This window comes from Felis catus, chromosome A1, assembly GCF_018350175.1.
Source record: "Felis catus isolate Fca126 chromosome A1, F.catus_Fca126_mat1.0, whole genome shotgun sequence".
Classification (NCBI taxonomy): Eukaryota; Metazoa; Chordata; class Mammalia; order Carnivora; family Felidae; genus Felis; species Felis catus.
The window spans coordinates 147,959,248-147,972,167 of NC_058368.1; the positions used below are offsets into that span (position 1 = coordinate 147,959,248).

Below are 12,920 nucleotides of genomic sequence, written 5' to 3' on the forward strand. Positions count from 1 at the left end.
TATAGTAAGTGTGTAATTTATCATGATTCATTCTGCCCAAGTGGCCATGAACATCCATATTCTGATAGGGCATTCAACACCTGGTTCCTTGAGTCTGTTTACTAGGACTGCCATAAATAATAAGAGATTTGGATTGGCTTAACAGAAATTAATTTCTCTCACACTTTTGAAGGCTGGAACTTTAAGATCAAGGTGTCCACAGGTTTGGGTTCTCCTGAGGCCTCTCTTCTTGCCTTGCAGATGGCCATGTTCTGGCTACCTCTTCAAATGGTCATCTGTGAACTCATATTCCTCATGTCCCTTCTTCTTAAAAAAACACCAGTTCTATTGCATTAAGACCCACCTATATGAACTCATTTAATCTTAATTTCCTCTTTGAAGGCCCTATCCTCAAATACATTTATATTCTGAGTTATATGAGGGCTTAGAACTTCAACATATTAATTTTGGGAGGCATAATTCAGTCCATAACAGGCTCCAAAGTGGGCAGGGATATGCTGCCAACCCAGAGTGTGATAAGAAGCATATTAGACAAATATAATTACATTGCATTAAACTACAATACATTTTAGCATTTATTTTTAAACCACAACAGAAACTAGCCCATGTTGTCATATAGAATGTAATGTACAGAATTTACATGCTGCTATAACAAAAATTTAGAATTGTTTCACAGACAGTTAAAAAATGGTATTTGAAACAAAGGAAGATGTTGATACTGGTTATATAATAGAAACATATTTTGCAAAACTCATCTGCCATGATTTGTACAGCAGATAATTAGAGTGAATTTGTTTGTTCAGTATAGTCCCAGTTTGTATCTACTGCCCAGCATTACTATTAATAGTCTACCCTTCCTCTCAAATGCCCTATATATAATTACAGATGATTTACTTCATAACTGTTCATCTCTATTGGGGCAAGGTAGAAAATGGATATTGGTTGTTAGTTATTATAGGAATTATTATAAACAGATTGATTTAGAAAGGAATCATCTACTTTATAGCAGAAAAGAAAGGAATTCACCTGATTTCCAGAAATTCACAGCCTTGAAATATTAGAAAATTCAGTTATTTTAAACGGATTTAGGAAGAGAAAAATTTGAAAAAAAAATTGAACCATGAAAGCCCAATATAAGAGTGAAATTAAGAGTAAAACCATTCATTCATTCTTAAAAACTGAGTAATACTCTTGAGAGTAAAGGCCCAACTATGGGTGAGGTATTAAGTAAAATCTTTTAAATGTTTATGTCAAACAAGAAGAAAAAAATACAACTAAATTTTATAATAATAAAGGTCTTATAGGCTCAAGTTAGCAATCTAATTTCAGAGAAGGAATGACACAAGGTCAGTAAAACAGAAATTACAGAAAATGCAAAAAAAAAGTCACAGGGTCAAGAAAACACAGATTATCAAAAATTCAAAAACAAGACTCAAAAATATGAAAGTGTGTATGCTCATGGAAATGATTTAAGTTAAACAGATGGAAAACCTACCAAGTACATGAGAGGTGTGCCACTAAAGAAATCACAAGTAGGGAATAAAAAGCAAAACCGCCTAAGACCTAAAATGACCCTTACCCTTAAACAATTTTTGGCATAATAAACCAAAAATGGTATATGATCCAACACTCCCTTCATATGTGTTGAAGGAAGATTTAGAAAAGGAAGAATTCTACTGGGTATAGAGCCTAAAGCCAAATCTGAAACTCGCAAGGAAACTATAGGGCGCCTTTACCTTTGAGCTTGATGCCATAACTGAATAAGACTTTATTAGTCTGATATTCTTTGGGAGAGGGTCAGAATATTTCTCACAAGGGAAAATATATATATTGAATATATGATATATAGCCAGCCCAACATTAGGGGTCATTCTAATTATCTTCCAAACATGAGATAACATTGTATTCTGTGTATAGAATTTTGACACGACTATATTGGAAGTCACAAAGCATTTTATACATCCATATACATTAAGATTTGTGTGCTAGTGAAATTATCTGTTAAAGATAATTTCCTTGAACTGTCATTGCTAGATCTGTGGGAGTGCACATTATCAAGGCATTAAGCATATACTGTCAAATTACTCTCCATAAAGAGCATATTAACATAATACCATATACAATGCATGACAGTTGCTGTAAACTGCATTATCTCGAACATTGCACTTTTTGTGTGATTGTGTATGTATACATAGCAATAGGTAACACCATGACCTATTATTTTTCCTAAATATTCATTTTGTTTTTTTCTGAAATAAATATTTTTATATATTTTGGACCAATTGTATTTATTCTCCTCTGTGAATTGCTACTCCTTTGCTTTGTGTATTTTTTTCTGTTGTAATAGTATGGTTAAGAACACAGACTTTTACTATGACAAGAGGCAAATGTTTCATTCCCACCTTTGTACTGTAACAGATTGTGTGGCCTTGGGTATTTTACTTAAAATTTCTGTAAACCTCAGATCATAGTCACTCAGAGACCCAAGATGACAGATGTTCAATCTCAATCTATAATTCAGAGTCACCTAAGAAGGGAAAGGGAAAATGGTGAATTGCATACTGGCTCTTAAAGCTTCCACCTGGAAGTATTATTCATCACTTTCATTCGCATTATATAGGTCAAACCTAGTCAGGTGGCCACACTTTCTTTCAAAGGGGAACAGGGATATATAATCGTATCATGTGTCAGGATTTTTTCTGAACAGCCCCATAACAACCACAATCTGCCTTTGTAATGTTCATTCATGCTATCAGGTTCAAAATCCAAGGTTTCTGGGTGATGTGCTATAGATGTTCTCTCTCTCACACATACTCTCTTCTCCTTCTCTCAATGAACTTTAGTTCAGCATATCAGGTTTTAATGATACACACATATTATCTTTAAAGATTTTATATAACTAAAAGGTGCCACAAAATGAGTTGGATCTTTCCTCTGAAATACATTTAGTCCATTCAGAGTTTTTGATAATTGGTGTGAAGGCCTTGGTCTAATCCTTCTGTAAGACTTATTCTCAAACAGATTTTATAGCTCAGATTTTATATTGTGGTTGACAAGCAATTACCTCTTCCATTTGGGCAATGGACTTTTCTTTCATACCTACATGAGGTCTTAATTATAAGGGAATCTGATTACAGGGTATATGGGAACTCCTGTGCTATCTGCGATTTTCTGAAAATTGAAATGTGTTTAAAATAAAAATGATACTTGAAAAAGTATACATATTTGGACTATATAGAAATTACATTCTAGAATTCAGAAGTAGGAAATGAAACCTTGTTTTTCTGTTACTGAATTAAACTTCTTTATAAGATCTTATTTCTGTTGATGTGAGGGCAAAATATTGGCCTTTTAAAGTAAGTTAGAGTATTCTTAATTATAATTTAATTTATTTCAGGTAACTTGAATCAGTTCAAGCATCTACCCCTCTCCTCGTTTTTTTATTCTGTCTTCAGATAGCTCTGGACACCTGGAAACTTACTTGCCATAATGACAGTGAGGTTTGAATTCTGATTAATGTAAGGATGTCTAGGATCTCATGGACTTTCACCAAGACACCCAGTTCTGGGTTTGTTAAATTTTCTTGTTCCCTTTGTCACTGGGATATGTGTGACCTAAACTCCTTTCTAAATTTTTAGCTATATACCTTGTATTCAAGTCAGTTTTATCTTATATGCAGTCAAATTTCTTACATTTTTATATTTGTATCCTTTCCTTTTTTTAGTGTTTATTTATTTTGAGAGAGAATGCACATTTGAGTGGAGGAAAGGGAATAGAGACAGGAGAGAGTGAATCCCAAGCAGGCTCCCCGCTATCAGTGCAGAGCCCAAAGGGGGGCCTGATCTCATGAACCTTGAGATCATGACCTGAGCTGAAATCAAGAGGATGCTTAACTGAGTCACCCAAGCACACCTGTATCCTTTTATTTTCAACTCAGGCTTTTATAATTAAAGTGCCTCTCCACATCCTCTCCAGCACTTGCTTTTTTTGTCTTTTTGATAACAGCCATTTTAATAGGCAAGATGTGCTATCTCATTGTAGTTTGATTTGCATTTTTCTGATAATTAGTGAAGTTGAACGTCTCTTAATGTGCCTCTTGCCATCTGTATGTCATTTTCTTTGTAAAAATGTCTATGCAGATTCTTTGCCCACTTTTTTCATTGGATTTTTTTTTTGCATTTGAGTTGCTTCTTTATATACTTCAGATATTAACCCCTTGTTGGATATATGATTTATAAATACTTTCTCCCATTCAGGAGGCTGCCTTTTCATTTTGTTTTTAATTTCCTATGCTGTGCAGAAGCTTTTTAGTTTGATGTAATCTCATTTGTTTATTTTTGCTTTTGGAAACACAACCAAATATTCAACATCAAGATCCATGTCAAGGAGCATACTGCCTACGTTCTCTTCTAGAAGTTTTATGATTTCAGGTCTTAAATTCAAGTCTTTAATTCCTTTTGTGTTAATTTTTGTGTATGGTGTAAGACAGTGTGATTCATTTTTTTTTTCATGTGTCTCTCCAATTTTCCCAGCACCATTTATTGAAGAGACTGTACCTTCCTCATTGTATACTCTTGGCTCCTCTGTCATAAATTAATTGACCATACATGTGTGAGTTGATTTCTAAGTCTCTATTCTGTTCCATTGATCTATGTGTCTGTTTTTATGCCAGTACCATGTTGATTTGATTAGTAAATGTTTAAATTATAACTTTGTAGTACAATTTAAAATCAGAAAGCATGATAACTCCAACTTTGTTATGTCTCATGATTGCCCTGGCTATTCAGGGGATTTTGTGGGTCCATATAAATTAAAATATTATTTGTTCTACTTCTGTGAAAAATGCCACTGGGATCTTGATAAGGATTGCACTGAAACTATTAAATAGAATGGCTATTATCCAAAAGACAAAAATTTGCTGGATAGGATGTGAAGAAAAAGGCACCCCTGTGCACTATGGGTGGGAATATAAATTGGTGTGGCCATTATGGAAAACAGTATGGAGTTTCTTCAAAAATATTAAAAATACAAAAATAGAATTACCATGTAATCCAGCTACTCCATTTCTGAATGTTTATCAAAAGAAAGAAAAAATATTATTTTGAAAAGATATATACACCCTTATGTTCACTGTGGAATTATTTATAACAGCCAAAATATGAAAACAATGTAGGTGTCTACTGATGGATGAATGGATAAAGAAAATGTACACACACACACACACACACACACACACACACACACACACAGGAACACTATTCATCCATACAAAAGGAAAACCTTGTCATTCCTCAGAGCATGGATGGACCTGGGTATTAAGCTAAGTCAGACATGGAAAGACAATATAGTTTCATTCATATGTGGGTCTACAAAAACAAAAGCAAAAGAACAAACAAAACAAAACCAACCTCAGAGATACAGAAAATAGACTAGTGGTTATCCAAAGGCAAGAGAGTTGGAGGGTGGTGAAAAGCGTTAAGCGGGTCAAGAGCTACAAACTTCCAGTTATAAATAAGTCATGCGATGAAATGGGTAACAGCAGCGAATTATATGGTAATGGATGGTAACTAGACTTATTGTGGTGATCACTTTGTAGTGTACACACAGATAAAATTTATATGTTGTATAACTGAAACTCATACAATGTTATATACCAATTTTACCTTAGCAATATTTAAAAAATGTGCTTGTCTTATAAATATTATATAATCAAATTTGCTTTTTTATCTAGTTTGGCAACCACTGCCTCATAATCAAACAGCTTAATCCATTACATGTAATGCAGTTATTCAGCCAGATGGGTTTCTTTTACCAATTCTACGGCAGTATGTGCTGAAGAATAATTCTCTCAACTAGAATAATTCTCTCAGTTTAAAAACATTTAAAAATGTTTTTGCCTTATTTTCAAAGGAGAGTTTTGTGAGATATCAAATCCTAGCCAGACTTTTGGGTTTCTTCATTGCCTCAATAGTTTAATTAAAAATTTTTACCATTCTTTATTGTTTCTCTCACATAGTATCTTTCTTTTACTTGGCCCTTAACATTCTTAACATTTACTGTTAGTTTTCAATAGTTTGCCTACAAAATTTCTAAATATTGCTTCCTTAGTATTTAGCCTGATTGAGGCTGAATCCATGAAACCTTCCTGAGTCCATGAGTTAATATTTTAGCCAAAATTGACAAATGTTCAACCAGCAGTACATTAGACGTCTTTTTATATTCTCTCTTTTCTTTCTCTACGAGCTTGAATGACACAATTAGAATGCTTGATACTGTCCTACATTTCACTGAGGTTATGATCTTTTATTCATATTCTGTTTTTTCTTTATATTTTAGTTTACATCATTTCTGTTCTCTTTTTAAAGTTCACTTTTCCTTGTGCATTGCACCTTTGGTTCTACGTGCCATGTAATAAATGCTTTATTTCAGAAACAGCATTTTTATTTCTAGAATTTCTTTTTGTTAGAGATTTTTTACATTTTCCCTGATATTTGCCATATCTTTAACTGTAGCATACAATTATCCCATAAAATCCTCAGCAAATTCATCAATTTTTGTACAGACATTGTACTAATTCCAACATCTGGGTTATCTATGGTTCTACCTCTATGAATAGTTCTATCTCTTTATTATTAATTACATTTTCTATTTCATTTCCATTTCTATTGCTTTCTTTATTGTATACTGGCCATTGTTGCTCAAAGAATGTTGAAAATTTTCCAGCCAGGCAGTCATCTAATAAATGGATCGCTTTAGTTCACTAAATGCTTGTTTTTATTCTTTGTTAGGGAAAATGTTTTGATATTATCCTTAGAACTGGTGTTCAGATCTCATTTCTGAAATCTGGTTAATATTTCTAAGGCCTATCAGACATTTTAATAGAAAGTCCAATGTATCCAACGTAAGAGAACTTGAATACTAAACTTGTATCTAATATAGTACTCAGTTGCTGAAATTTTCCATTTATTTACTTATTTGTTTGTTTGTTTGTTTTGCCTTACAAGTGTTTTCTCTTAGGTTTCTTGGAGTCACAAACCTCACAGGAACACGTCAGTAGTCAACCAAGTATAGATGAGAGTTTGTATTCAGATGGGGGCTTCCCTCTTAGGAACACTGGATCCCTAAACTCTGACCCCATAAGGCTGCAATTTACTACTTGAGTTATGTTCCCATCGTGTTTCACTGTCTTGGGTGTGCCATCAATGGAAAAAAAGTCAATCAAATATAGATCTCATGACATTTTTCCCTTCTTTCAAAGGCTGTATCTTAAGTTTCTTCCTGCTTTTCATCAACCTGTACTGCCTTCAGGTAGCATTTTTTCAAAAAAGAGTAAAAGTTTATCATTCTCATAAAAATATTTAGGATAAGTTACTCTACCAATACCAGAAGTAAATTTAAAAAATATATATAGTATAAATGTTAATATCAAAAGAGTAAGACAAAATAATAAATTCCCATGTATCCATTATCAAGTAGTAGTAAATAGCAATCTTTTGGACAATCGTGTTCACCTATTCCCCTACCCACCATACACATATTTTTATTTTTATCTTTTTCTAGACCTTATTTAACAGAAAAATCTCAGAATAATGTCATTTAACCTGAAAATATTTAACATATATTTATGAATAACAGATGCTTTTTCTTTAAGGTAGACATATGATAAAAATATATTTGTTTCATTAATGTTTATTTATTTTTGAGAGAGAGAGAGAGAGAGCGTGAGTAGGGGAAGGAGAGAGAGAGAGAGAGAGAGAGAGGGAGACACAGAATCCAAAACAGGCTCCAGGTTCTGAGCTGTCAGCACAGAGCCCAACGTGGGGCTCGAACTCACAAACCGTGAGATCATGACCTGAGCCAAAGTCAGATTCTTAACTGACTGAGCCACCCAGTCACCCCACCGTATAATAATAATAATAATAATAATAATAATAATAATAATATCTAAAAGTTATTTTAATATCATAAAACATTCAGTTCACATTGAAATTTGCTGAAATGTCTCAATAATTTTTGTAGCTTCTTTATTTGAATCAGAATCTAACAAGATCAAATTTGCATTAATTCGATTGATATGTCATTCAAGTCATTTTTAATCTATCCATTATTAACCTTTTCCCTTTTATATATATAATACTTAAGGTGGTTATTGAATAAACCGTGTAAATTGTGCTGTGGCTTTTAGTTTTCAAAATAACTATCAACTATCAGAGACAACCTGAACATCAAAATGCTCTTCATTTGTAAAAGCCAGGCTTCCAAAACACAGAAATAATTTGTAATTTTTATCCTTGGCTTTTTAAATCAGAACTAGATCTGGAAAACATAAAATATGAAGTTTTTATGCTGAACAATAATGTAGAAGAGAGTAACTGTTGACTGACATTAAGATTTTGGTTGATAAACTGGAACACAGGAAAGAGAAAACCCTAATATAAGTATTATATATTTTAAGAGAATGAAGAATTTATCTGAATATAATATCTAGGATTTTAACCAGAAAAGCCATAAACTTACTTGGTATTTCATAAAAATATGGTGCGTAGGTCATGAGTTTGAAGAAAATGTTTGAATTAACGAACAGAAGAAAAGCTCTATAGAGATTGTCATTGTATTAGAGAAGATTTTCCAAAAATTTCCCTGACTCTCCCAGCACCCATTTACTCAAAATGACTAAAAGCATGATGTTGGATACAAAAAGCAAGGGATTAAGATAAGGAATAAGCAAGGTATTCAGACGTCATGAAGAGGGGCCATGACAGGTGTTCGCTGATATCTGTCACAAAAGCCGATAAACTCAACCCAAAATATTATTTGAACAAGATATGCTGCAGGGATGCTCAGGAGGACAGAGGATGATACTGGATAAGATTCTATTTCCCCAAAGGCAGTGACTAACACTGCCATTCTGGCACTTTAAAGTATATGAATATAATAGGAAATGGGTGCAATCCTAAAACCAATGACTGGTAATCCTAACACAAAGAAAAATTAACTGGCTCTCCCAGAACTCCTAAATCATTGGAAACAGTATCTCAAAAGCCAAGTGAATTTCAGTTACAGAGAAATAAAATGAGTTACCTCACAGTACATGTAACTTTGTAATTGACAAAATAATAAAGCCCCAAACATACGATTAATATTATCAGAAAAATAAGTCTTGATTTGATTATGTCTAAAACTAACCATATTTAAGGCCTGGAAAGTTTAATGTTAAAATAATTAGTTGGCATTGGGGCACCTGGGTGGCTCAGTCGGTTGAGTGTCTGACTTCAGCTCAGGTCATAATATCACGGCTTGTGAGTTCGAACCCCATGTCAGGCTCTGTGCTGTGACAGCTCAGAGCCTGGAGCCTGCTTCTGATTCTGTGTCTCCTTCTCTCTCTGCCCCTGCCCCACTTGTGCTCTGTCTCTCTCTGTCCCTCAAAAATAAATAAATGTAAAAAAATAAAATAAAAAAACAGTTGGCATCTAAGCTTTCTAAATTCATATATGCATTTTCCACATGAGACTGAGATGAAAAATCTTTAATGCAAATAAATGAAATATCTAATATAATTCTGGTTGAGAAATCGAAAGCTTGGAAGCAACTATACTATTTTCCAGAAAAAAAGGAAACAATTTCTGCACTTACCCATAAACCTCTAGGGTTCAAATAAGAAGACATCTTCAGGAAATGTAAAATATCTAAACAAATTTTCCATTTTTCTTCTACACTCTTCCAATCAACCTGGTAACAAATAAATGATATAGCAGCTGAAAATAAGTTATAAACACACTGACCTCTTTTAAATGCATCCATATAATAGTTATTATTAATGACTATACATGATTAGCATGGCCACAGGTGACAAATCTCATGCTCTTTAACACTTCATTGCAAGCTTTGCATTTGTTTCTTCTGAATTATGCCAATATTCATTACAATGTCATTTGTTGAAATTCTGGAGTGTTGTTTCTCTCTCTCTCGTCCAGTTGATCACCTCTAGATGTGTGTAGTCAAGGGAATAAAAATTCTAAGAGAGACACTTAAAATGTGGCTTCTAGGTCAATGCTCCGACTAAAACTGTCTTCCTTGATTATAATCTAAGAACCAGATACAGAATATATTTCCAGCTTCAGGCTCCATAGCTTTATCGTAGGGGATTCTGAGTCTGGTTTTTATCATCAATGAAGATCGCTTCTGAGAAAATGGGGAAAACTTTCACATTAGTTTTATGTTTCTTCTTTAAAAAGTTTCTTTAACTTCTTCAAGTAAGTTTAGTGAGTCCTGCAGAAGAGAAAAGCATTCTTTATGCTAACGATGTCTCTCTCGATTCTGATAAATGTAGACATATTTAAATTTAAGATTGATACGTAATTCTGTGTTGGACTGGATATCCACTGTTAGATAAACAGTTCTGCTGACTATGTGTAATTTAACTCCAGTACAAAATCTGTGGAATACCAAAATAATGCAATTTTTTAAATTACAATTGGAATGTGTAAAATTATGTTCTCAATTCTCAGAACAATGATTGTCATATGAACAGATTTATGCAGTGCCATTTTCTGTTTCATTACAGTCTTTGTCATAAGAAGGATGTGGTAGAATTTTAATGTCTCATACATTCAGTCAATTACAGGATTCTACTATACAGCTTTGACCTTTTCAATGTTCTGTGATTTGATTGGCTGCTCAATGCATTTTCCCCTTGCTTGCTGTTCCACTAACCTGTAGGGAAGATATAGAATGGGCAGCCAATTAAAGTGCAGAATATTGAAAAGGTCAAAACAGTACAATATGTTATCCGTACTCAGAATACATCAGAAACTAACCATATGTTGTAGTTGTTCTACAAGGAGAAGGAGAAGTGGGGTTGTAAGGGGAGAAAAAGAGCAAAAAACAATTACTCTACATTTCAGTCGACAAATTACAAAAGCCTTATTTTTTCTGAATATCTGCTATTTTCAAAATTAAAAAGTGGAAGTCCATTTCAAAAGTGAATAGAAAGTATAGTTTTTAACAGTTAATCAATTTCTTTGGAAAATGTTGAAGTATTTGTGCCTATACACCTGAAAAGACACAAAGAAAACATCCCTTCCTAGCACTCTTGATCTTTTTTTTTTTAATACTATGTAACTTTTAATTTGTTCCAGTATTTCATTGGTTTAAATTATCATGGTTATATAATCCTTATTAAATAAAGAATAAGTAATATTATAGGACCGGCCACATATTTTAAAAATTTAGTCACCTTCCTTTTTCAGACCTTTTCCACTGACAGAATATTAAATTCTAACCTTTAAAAGGATATGTAATTACCTATTATTGTGATGAAAACTCTGACTGTTGGTTTGTTATATCATGACAGCATTGCATTCCATGTCCATTTTTGTTACGCAGCTCATGATTTCAATTATATTCATTCAGTGTCCCCAAGAAATAAACTAATTTCAAGTTTCTAATTACGACCTGGACTTACATATCTCACAACAAAAACAACAACCAGTACCAGCCAAGGAATCTACTTTCCCCTCCAAATTTTATTGTGCCTGTTTACCATCTTTATTCTAATTTTGTCTCTTTTTAGTCAATTTGTTTAGACTGTTTAAGCAAACACTACTCACTAGAATTTCATATTACACAGAGATGCAATTATTTCACAGTACTTTAGAGGTTAACCTAATAATACATGGTGTTGAACAAGTTTGACCACAATTTGACAGGAATGGCTTTATGCAGATATAAACTGAGTATCTGTTGCAGCCAGATAAGTATTCAGAGAGAAACATTAATCTCATAAACTTTTAGTTTCTTTTATCCTTTTTTGTGGTTATCCTTTAAATTGTTTAAAACTTAAATGTTTACAATATATAGATACATCCTTCTCTCTATTTAATGAGTCTTTTCCTTAGTCCTACTTTCTATACTTTTCTTATTTTTTACTTATCTATCACACAATGAAGGGTATAACCATTCCAGTACCACATTTTCACCATGTCTGAAAACTGCATTTAAGGACAAATAGTTCATTGCCAACTTTCAGAGACAATAAAAGTCAGGTACTATATTCAGAGCAATGTGGGAAAATCAAATTATTTTATTTTTTATTTTTTAAATTTTTTAATGTTTATTTTTGAGAGGGAGTGACAGAGCGTGAGCAAGGGAGGGGCAGAGAAAGAGGGAGACACAGAATCCAAAGCATGTTCCAGGCTCTCAGAACCCAACATGGGGTTCGAACTCACAAACTGCAAGATCATGACCTGAGTGGAAGTCAGACGCTTAATGGAATGAGCCACCCAGGTGCCCCACAAATTGATAACTTTTAAACAGCAGCGTTTGGATTAAATTTCTCTGCATGCATTTATATTTCTAAGGAGTATGGCTAAGGATTCAGAGGGAGGATAGAATACTAAGCAATAAATAAACGTGTGTTCTTCTGCCACCTACATCGGCAAGATATTATCAGATGTGAAATAGTGTGTTTCAAGAGAGAACATTGGAAAATGGAGTTAAGAGGGGAAACATCAGTGGAAGAACATTATGAATTGAATACTGGAGCAATGACAGATGTAATGAAAGAGGAAAAAAATGGGTTATGTACAGAAAGTAAAACATGCAAAGGTGAGATACAGCAAGGCCAATAATTAAAGCAACAGTAAGGGTAGTAGGGAATAATTGTGGGAACAGCAAAGACTAAGCAATTCAAGAGTGCTAGATTCATGTGTCAGAAGAGAAAGCCTGGCATCCATTATATAATTAAGAAGGATCAGAGCACGATATAATTACCAGTGTGAGGTTAGTTTGGTCATATATGTATGAAGTAAACAGTATTTTACCTAGTCTGACAAAGGTAAGATTGAAGAGGCATTCACAAAGTGGATATTGAGGCTTGAAAGAATACACAATTTGAATTAGATTAAAACTGGAATCATAAA

General features: G+C 33.4%; 1 long non-coding RNA gene across 1 annotated transcript in view; it reads right to left on the reverse strand.

Annotated features, from left to right (window-relative positions):
- LOC123379016 overlaps positions 1–9,759 on the reverse strand; it is a 64,199-nt gene extending 54,440 nt beyond the window's left edge. The window contains exon 1 of the long non-coding RNA XR_006582911.1: positions 9,634–9,759. This is a non-coding gene — a long non-coding RNA (uncharacterized LOC123379016). The remainder of the gene's footprint in view (positions 1–9,633) is intronic.
- Positions 9,760–12,920: the final 3,161 nt, after the last annotated feature.